The sequence below is a fragment of the Papio anubis genome, chromosome 1, assembly GCF_008728515.1.
Source record: "Papio anubis isolate 15944 chromosome 1, Panubis1.0, whole genome shotgun sequence".
Classification (NCBI taxonomy): domain Eukaryota; kingdom Metazoa; phylum Chordata; class Mammalia; order Primates; family Cercopithecidae; genus Papio; species Papio anubis.
The window spans coordinates 161,765,054-161,772,576 of NC_044976.1; the positions used below are offsets into that span (position 1 = coordinate 161,765,054).

A 7,523-nucleotide genomic window follows, 5' to 3' on the forward strand; every position below is an offset into this window, starting at 1 on the left:
TTCTTTTTTATTTTTTTTGAGACGGAGTCTCGCTCTGTCGCCCAGGCTGGAGTGCAGTGGCGTGATCTCGGCTCACTGCAAGCTCAGCCTCCTGGGTTCACGCCATTCTCCTGCCTCAGCCTCCCGAGTAGCTGGGACTACAGGCGCCAACCACCACACCCGGCTAATTTTTTGTAATTTTGGTAGAGACGTGGTTTCACCGTGTTAGCCAGGATGGTCTCGATCTCCTGACCTCGTGATCCACCCGCCTCGGCCTCCCAAAGTGCTGGGATTACAAGTGTGAGCCACCGCGCCCAGACGACAGGTTATTTTTTCAATTAAAACAATAGATTAAGTGCTCACTTCAGCAGCACATATACCAAAATTGAAACAATACAGAGAAGATTAGCATGGCTCCTGTGCAAGGATGACATACAACTTCATGAAGCGTTCCATATTTTTTTTTTTTTTTTTTTTCTGAGACGGAGTCTTGCTCTGGAGTTGCCCAGGCTACAGTGCAGTGGCCGGATCTCGCCACCTCACCCGGCTAGTTTTTAAAATATTTTTTAGTAGAGACGGGGTTTCACCGTGTTAGCCAGGATGGTCTCGATCTCCTGACCTCGTCTCGATCTCCTGACCTCGTGATCCACCCGTCTCGGCCTCCCAAAGTGCTGGGATTACAGGCTTGAGCCACCGCCCCCGGCCCGTGTTCCATATTTTAAAAATTAAAACAAACAAAACACACACACACACAAATCCCTATAGATTAAAATATATCCTGAATCTGGCAGGTGTGGTGGCACCACCTGTAATCCCATCACTCTCAGGGGCTGGAGCAGGCAGATTGCTTGAGCTCAGGAATTCCAGACCAGCCTAGGCAACATGATGAAACCCATTCTCTTCTTTTGTTAAAAATTTTTAATTTAAAATATATATTTAAAATTTAAAAAAATATATATCCTGAATCCATCATTAAGCAGCTCATGTTCTATCTCTGTCTTACTCTGCACGCGTATCATTAGGTTATTTTCCTCTTGAAGACATTTCTTTTGGTTTTCTTTTTTCTTTCTGAGACAGGGCCTCACTCCTGTTGCCCAGTTTGGAGTGCAGTGGTGCAGTCTTGGCTCGACCTCCTGAGTTCAGGTAATCCTCCTACCTCAGCCTGCCTAGTAGCTGGGCTACAGGCACGCACCACCATGTCTGACTAGTTTTTGTATTTTTCTGTAGAGACAGAGTTTCACCATGTTCCCCAAGCTGGTGTTGATCTCTTGAGCCCAAACGATCTGCCTGCTTCTGCCTCCCAAAGTGCTGCGATTATTCTCATGAGCCACTCTGTTCAGTTGCCCTTGGTTTTCTTAAGTCTCAAGTAACAGAAAGTCCAGACAACTGTCTTCAACAATAAGAAAAATATACTCTCCCTCACCCAATAAGAGGTTCAAAGGTGGGGCAGCCCCAGTGCTGCTTAATCCATGGCTCAGTGACCTCATCAGGGCCCCATTTCTTTCTATCACTGTCATTGTCAACGTGTTGACTTATCCTGTGACAGCTTTCGTTGTTGCGGGGTGGCTGCAGCAATTCTAGGAATCACATTGGAATAACAACAACAAAAACAATGTCCAATGCAAGAAATTAGGGTATTCTGTTTACTCTTTCTTTTCTCTCTGTCTCTCTCTCTCTCTTTCTTTTCCTTTTTTTTTTTGAGACGGAGTCTCCCTCTGTCGCCCAGGCTGAAGTGCAGTGGCCGGATCTCAGCTCACTGCAAGCTCCGCCTCCCGGGTTTATGCCATTCTCCTGCCTCAGCCTCCCGAGTAGCTGGGACTACAGGCGCCCGCCACCTCGCCTGGCTAGTTTTTTTTATTTTTTATTTTTTAGTAGAAACGGTGTTTCACCGTGTTAGCCAGGATGGTCTTGATCTCCCGACCTTGTGATCCGCCCGTCTCGGCCTCCCAAAGTGCTGGGATTACAGGTGTGAGCCACTGCACCTGACCTCAAAATTTACTTTTTTTTTGCGACGGAGTCTCGCTCAGTCGCCCAGGCTGGAGTGCAGCGGCCAGATCTCAGCTCACTGCAAGCTCCGCCTCCCGGGTTTATGCCATTCTCCTGCCTCAGCCTCCCGAGTAGCTGGGACTACAGGCGCCCGCCACCTCGCCCAGCTAGTTTTTTTTTTTTTTTTTTAATAGAGGCAAGGTTTCACCGTGTTAGCCAGGATGGTCTTGATCTCCTGACCTCGTGATCCGCCTGTCTCAGCCTCCCAAAGTGCTGGGATTACAGGCTTGAGCCACAGCACCCGGCTCTTTCTCTCTTTCGTAGACAGAGTCTTGCTCTGTCACCAGGCTGGAGTGCACTGGCACAATCTCGGCTCACTGCAACCTCCTCCTCCCAGGTTCAAGTGATTCCCCTGTCTCAGCCTCCTGAGTAGCTGGGTCTACAGGCATGCACCACCATGCCCGGCTAATTTTTTGTGTTGTAGCAGAGACTGGGTTTCACCATGTTGGCCAGGAAGGTCTTGATCTCCTGACCTCGCGATCCACTTACCTTGGCCTCCCAAAGTGCTGGGGTTACAGGCATAAGCCACTGCGCCAGACCCTCTTTTTTCATTCCAGAAAAGAAATACTCCAAATAAAGCCCCTGGAAGTTTCCTCTTTTTTTTTTTTTTTTTTTTTTGATGGAGTCTCTCTCTGTCACCCTAGAGTGCAGTGGCACAATCTCGACTTACTGCAACCTCTGCCTCCCAGGTTCAAGTGATTTTCCTGCCTCAGATTCCCGAGTAGCTGGGATTACAGGTGCCTGCCACCATGCCTGCTTGATTTTTTTTTTTTTTGTATTTTTAGTAGAGTTGGGGTTTCACCATGTTGGCCAGGCTGGTTTCAAACTCCTGGCCTCAAGTGATTCACCTGCCTTGGCCTCCCAAAGTGTTAGGATTACAGCGGTGAGCCACCATGTCCAGCCAGGTTCCTCTTTATGTCATTGATGAGATACTAGTCACATGCCCACCCCATAAATCAGTCACTGGGAACGGGAATGGAATGGCCATTAGAATATTCAGGATTTATCCCTGAGCTAAGCTCACTATAGGGTTACTTTTCGTTTTCTTTTCCTTTTTTTTTGAAACGGAGTCTTGCTTTATTGCCCAGGCTGGAGTGCAGTGGTGCAATCTTAGCTCACTGCAGCCTCTGCCTCCCGGGTTCAAGCTGTTCTCCTGTCTCAGCCTCACGAGTAGCTGGGACTACAGGCACATGCCACTATGCCTAGATAATTTTTGTATTTTTAGTAGAGGGGTTAGACTATATTGGTCAGGCTGGTCTCAAACTGCTGACCTGATGATCCACCCGCCTCAGCCTCCCAAGGTGTTGGGATTACAGGCATGAGCCTCCGCACCTGGCCTTATAGGGTTACTTTTCTAGAGAGGAAAAATTGGGTGTCTGTTGGCAAGGAAGAAAGAGAATAGGTTGGGGTAAGCAATCAATACTGTGTGCCATGTCCCTTAAATGTTTTTCTCTTGCCCTCGGTAACACCTATGACATTTTAGCAATCATTAATTTCACGTAAGTAGGCAGGACAGAGTTTGCAGAGTTGGAATGGGACAGTCTGTTTGTGGAGGACTTAATATCCTGAGGCAGAAAGGAGGCTTACATGCAATGAGGCAAGAGAAATGTACGTGGATCATTTAGCTTGAGTTCAAACCTATCAGCAAACCATTTCTTAACCAACTGTGTTAAGATATGATGTACAACAGGTGAAAGCCCTGGTAACCAGAAATAAACCTGAATCCATACAAAAAGCTTAGAAAGCCTGTATTTCCCCAGGATTTTATGCCAGCAATACAGAAGCTATAAAAACTGCCACCAACTGACCAGGGCACCTTAATGACCTGGGCAGTCATTATCATAATGCACCAAGAGATTGCAGAAAGAAAACAAAATTGGTCTCTGGGTATGGTGGCTCATGCCTATAATCCTAGCACTTTGGGAAGTCAAGGCAGGAAGATTACTTGAGTGCAGGAGTTTGAGACCAGCCTGGGCAACGTAACAAGATTCTGTCTCTACAAAGAAAAGAAGAAAAATTAGCCACGTGTAGTGGCAATCGCCTGTGGTTCCAGCTACTTGGAAGGTTGAGGTGGGAGGATGGCTTGAGCCTGGGAGATGGAGGCACAGTGAGCTGTGATTGGGCCACTGTACTCTGCCTGTGTGACAGGGTGAGACCTTGTCACAAAAACAAAAATAAAAACAAAACAAGAAAGAGAAAAGAAAATTGAGCTTGTCAGAACATTCACAGAGAACTGGCAGAAGGTAGAATAAAAATGTATGTGGTCCTCATATATAGATATTATCTCATTTGAAAATTCCACTCCTGTCTTCTATCTAATAATAATAGCAAACATTGGCTGGGCTCAGTGGCTCACGCCTGTAATCCTAGCACTTTGGGAGGCCGAGGCGGGTGGATCACGAGGTCAGGAGATCGAGACCATCCTGGCCAACATGGTGAAACCCTGTCTTTATTAAAAATAGAAAAATTAGCTGGGCATGGTGACGTGCGCCTGTAGTCACAGTTACTCAGGAGGCTGAGACAGCAGAATCACTTGAACCCAGGAGGCGGAGGTTGCAATGAGTCGAGATTGCACCATTGCACACCAGCCTGGGTGACAGAGGGAGACTCTGTCTCAAAAAAAAAAAAAAAAGCAAAAAAAGCAAACATTTAAATAGGAATTACTGGGGACCTAACCCTGTCCTACACACTTTATATTAACTAATTTGTTCAACAACCCTGTAAGGTACTATTATTATCATCACTCCCATTTTAAAAATGAAAGAAGAACTGAGGAACAGCCAGGCGTGGTGGCTCATGACTATAATCCCAGCATTTTGGGAGGCCAAGGTGTGCAGATCACTTGAGGTCAGGAGTTCGAGACCAGCCTGGCCAACACTGTGAAACCCCATCTCTACTAAAAATACAAAAATTAGCCGAACGTGGTGGTGCGTGCCTGTGGTCCCAGCTATTCCGGAGGCTGAGGCATGAGAATCGCTTGAACCCAGGAGACAGATACTGCAGTGAGCTGAGATCATGCCACTAAACTCCAGCCTAGGCAACAGAACAAGACCCTGTCTAAAAAAAAAGAAAGAAAAGAAAAAAACTGAGGCACAGAGAGATTGTGAAGAGATTGTAAGTGGAAGAAACAGAGACTCCATTATTTATTTTTTGCCCCTAGCCACTATTCTCTATGGCTTCTTTTAGGAAGCTTGAGCCTGTCAAAGATGCCACTTTGATAAGCTTTTGCCTTAACAAGTTATTTCACTTAACTCTAGTAAAGAATGTTATACTACATGAGCATGTTAAATAATTCTTTGACCATTAGTTTTCTTACTAGTTTTTTTTAATGACTGTTTTGTGTTTAACAACATTCTCTAAGTTTAAATAGAAAATTCAAGCAAGACTTCAGTTAACACCACTGACAAAGAGCTAGAAATCATACATTGTTCATTTGTATGTGTGTATGTGTGTGTGTTACAAGGGGACCTTCTACTGTGACAATAAATAATCTTAGAGGCAATGATAATTATATTTGAATGTGCAAGTCACTGTTTTTTTAGAATACCCTTAAACACATAATTAGGTCTTTTATTCTTATATTCTAAAAATGTTTAATTAGAAAAAGTCTGTTCATCAATGGATGAATGGATAAACAAAATACGGCCTATATACACAATGGAATATTATCCAGCCATTAAAAAGAGTGAAGTTGGCTGGGCGTGGTGGCTCATGCTTGTAATCCCACCCAGCACTTCGGGAGGCTGAGGTGGGCAGATCATCTGAGGTCAGGAGTTCGAGACCAGCCTGGCCAACATGGAGAAACCTTGTCTCTACTAAAACTACAAAAATTAGCCGGGCGTAGTGGTGGGCGCCTGTAATTCTAGCTACTTGGGAGACTGAGGCAGGAGAATTGCTTGAACCCAGGAGGCAGAGGTTGCAGTGAGCTGAAATCATACCGCTGCACTCCAGCCTGGAGAGCAAGATTCCATCTCAAAAAAAAAAAAGTGAAGTTATGCTATTTGCAGCAACATGGATGGAACTGGAGGTCATTATGTTAAGTGAAATACGGCAGGCATAGAGAGACAAATATGAGACAAATATCTCATGTTCTCACTCATACGAGGGAGCTAAAAAGTAGATCTTATAAAGATAGAGAGTAGATTAGTGGTTACCAGAGGCTGGGAAGGGTAACAGGGAAAGGGGGATAAACAGAGGTCGATTAATGGGTACAAATACACTTAAAAGAAATAAGACCTGGTGTTCGATAGATCAGTAGAGTAACTACAGTTAACATTAATTGACTGCCCATTTAAGTTTGTTTTTGTTTCCGTTTGAGACAGGGTCTCCCTCTGTCACGCAGGCTGCAGTCCAGTGGCACAGTCAGGCCTCACTGCAACCTCAACTTCCCGCACTTAAGCAATTTTCCAGCCTCAGCTTCCCAAGTAGCTGGGACTACAGGGTGTGCACCACCAAGCCTGGCTAATTTCTGTATTTTTTTTTTTGTAGAGAAGGGGTTTCACCATGTTGTCCAAGTTGGTCTCAAACTCCTGGGCTCAAGTAATCTGCCCTCCTCGGCCTCTCAAAGTGCTGGGATAACAGGGGTGAGCCATCACACCCGGCCAGGATAGAATAATTAAAATAGCTATAAGAGAATAACTTGAATGCTCCTAGTATAAAGCAAAAATAAATATTTAAGGTGATGAATATCCCAGTTATCCTGATTTGATGGTGTAAATGTATCAAGTTATCCCATGTACTCCAAAATATGCGTCTCTAATATGTATCAATTAAAAAGTAGTGCTCGGGCCAGGTGTGATGGCTCACGCCTGTAATCTCAGCACTTTAGGAGGCCAAGGAGAGTGGATCATTTGAAGTGCACAGTGGTGCACACCTGTAATCCCAGCTACTCGGGAGGCTGAGGCATGAGAATCACTTAAACTCGGGAGGTGGAGGTTGCCAAGATCCCACCACTGTACTCCAGCCTGGGTGGTAAAGTGAGACTCTGTCTCAGAAAAAAAAAAAAGTTCTCATATACTAAAAGCTGGAACAATACAGAGCAGATTAGCATGGCCCCTGTGCAAAGATGACATGCAAATTTGTGAGGTGTCCCATATTTATTAAAAAATTTTACATATGTATTTTTAAAAATTAAAAAAAATAGGTAGAGAGCAGTGGCTCACATCTGTATTTCTACCACCTTGGGAGGTTGAGGCAGGAGGATCACTTAAAGCCAGGAGTTTGAGATGAGCCTGCATAATATAAAGAGAACCCATTTCTTAAAAAAATTTTTTTTAATTAGCCAGATGTGGTGGCACATGCCTGTAGGATCAGCTACTCAGGAGGTTGAGGCAGGAGGATTGCTTGAGCCCAGGAGTTTGAGGCTGCAGTGAGCTATAATTGTGCCACTGCACTCCATCCTGGGTGACAGAGCGAGACCCTATCTCAAAAAAAAAAAAAAGATAAATAAATAAAATGACTGTCAAATTGAAAAAATAAATAAATAAAATATCCCCCAA

General features: G+C 44.8%; 2 non-coding genes across 2 annotated transcripts; both read left to right on the plus strand.

Moving 5' to 3' along the window:
* The first annotated feature begins 334 nt into the window (after positions 1 to 334).
* LOC116271940 lies at positions 335 to 441 on the plus strand. Its single transcript, XR_004180674.1, has one exon. It is a non-coding gene; the product is annotated as a U6 spliceosomal RNA (small nuclear RNA).
* Positions 442 to 7,017: 6,576 nt separating this feature from the next.
* On the plus strand, positions 7,018 to 7,125 carry LOC116272007. Its single transcript, XR_004180737.1, has one exon. It is a non-coding gene; the product is annotated as a U6 spliceosomal RNA (small nuclear RNA).
* The last annotated feature ends 398 nt before the right edge of the window (positions 7,126 to 7,523 follow it).